The following is a 2,081-nucleotide window of genomic DNA, read 5'->3' as shown; positions in this document are numbered from 1 at the left end:
GCTGAGGACAGCGATGAAGAGTCCTCATCTCTCCCAGCGGATGGCCCGCTGGCTTTCGTTCTTCTCCGAGTACAACTTCGTTGTCCACTACAAACCCGGCAAGAACAACATTCTCGCCGACGCTTTGTCTCGGCGTCCCGACTACGACCCACGCGGTGCATTGGGTCGACAAGCTTCGCTGGATGAAGACGATGTAGACGAGTGTGCCACGTGCGAGGCGTCAGGCGTCAACCTGACGAGCGTCTCCCCGGTAATGCCACTTCGCGACGAGATCCGAGCTGCTTACGAACATGACTCGACGTGCTCCAGTATCCTGAAGCATCTCCGCTCTCCCAGCGCCGACACACTGGGAGCCCTTTTTCGCTCTGTACGAAACAAAATCCACCGATATCGTCTCGAGGACGAGCTGCTGGCGTACAGCATCGACAACTTCGATGCCCCACGTGTCGTTGTCCCTAACGACCCCGATCTGCGCTCACGGATTATCCATGAGTTTCATGATGCCCCGCTGGGCGCTCATCTCGGTCGCGAGAAGACATTTGCCGCTGTGTCACGCGACTTTTATTGGCCACACCTGTACAAATGGGTGCGTAAGTGGGTGCGTACCTGCGAGACCTGCCAGCGCATGAAACCTGCCTCGTCTTCGCAGGCTCCCTTGCGTCCTCTACCAGTGGCCACCGAGGCCTGGCGCTCGGTGTCGATGGACTTCATCTTCGGGCTCCCACCCGATGCTAAAGGACGATCAGGTGTCTTGGTATTCGTAGACCGCTTCAGCAAGATGGTTCACCTGATTCCGGCTGTTGGATGCGATCACCGCGGTGCACTTCCTCGATGCTGTCTTCCGTCATCATGGCCTTCCCGAATCTATCGTCTCCGACCGCGACCCGCGCTTCACGTCGGCCTTCTGGTCAAAGCTCTTCGAGCTACTGGGCTCGAAGCTAATGATGTCCACAGCAGCCCATCCGGAAACGGACGGCCAGACGGAGCGCGTAAATCGCGTCCTCGAAGACGTCCTTCGAAGCTACGCGACGTCGTTCTCCAGCTGGAGCTCGTTTCTGCCACTGGCCGAGTTCGCTCTGAACAACGCGGTACACGCGTCGACTGGGCTGACGCCCTTCTTCGTTAATAACGCGCGACACCCGCGTGTCCCTGCTCTCCTCGCCGTGGGCCATCCCACAGCGCCGCGTGTCTCCACTCTGGGTGGGGAAGAAGCTGCCGACAAGCCGTCTACTCCATCTGCGATGTCTCCGGCGGCTACACCGGTACTGGGTCAACCGGTACATACACCGGTTGCTAATGATATCTCGAGTGTATCCCCTGTTCCCACGTCGGTCAACGCAGTGACACGCTCCGCATCGAGCTCACTTGCGCCAGCTAACTACGCGCCGAAGCATGCGGCGCGACCAATCGACTCCGCAGTCGTCTCCGACTTCATACTACAGCGCCAAGCGGTCACCCGCTATGTTCGAGACGCACTGCAGGATGCAGTGGACAAGCAGAAGGAGAACGCCGATAGGATCGGCCGCAAGAACACGGCCACGTTTACGACAGGCGAACGCGTGCTCCTGTCGACTGAAGGTATCAGAAACTCTGCGGTTACCAACCTCGGCGCGAACAAACTCGCGCCGCGCTTTATTGGGCCATTTACGGTAATCAAAGCCATTGGTGATGCCTACACGCTTGACATTCCTACGTCACTACGTCTGCATCCGACGTTTTACGTCGGACGGCTCAAGAAGTATCACCCCGCTACGATTCCAGAGTCGTCTCAGGCTACTGAGCCGGAGCATGCGTCGAGCGACCTTCTCGACGGGCGCGGCGAGCCATCGACCCATCCGCACCAGGAGTCGGATCTCGAGGCTGCGTCCCCGTCTGCAAACGTCCGTGAACCGACCTCTCCAGCATCTGCAACCGAGCAAGGATCTCTCGGATCGACTGACGCAGCTGCGCACTCTCTTCGGTGGCCCGGGCAGTCTGATCGAGAGCCTCATCCAACTCCTGCTGGACATCCCAGTAGCTGTTCAGCAAGTCGTTCTCGCTCTGGGCAGCCAGAGCGCGAGTGCTATCGACGCGACGGCCCT

The sequence above is a fragment of the Phytophthora infestans genome, genomic scaffold (assembly GCF_000142945.1).
Source record: "Phytophthora infestans T30-4 supercont1.79 genomic scaffold, whole genome shotgun sequence".
Taxonomy (NCBI): Eukaryota; Oomycota; class Peronosporomycetes; order Peronosporales; family Peronosporaceae; genus Phytophthora; species Phytophthora infestans.
The sequence above is the reverse complement of the archived record's forward strand: the minus strand, read 5'-3'. Positions refer to the sequence as shown.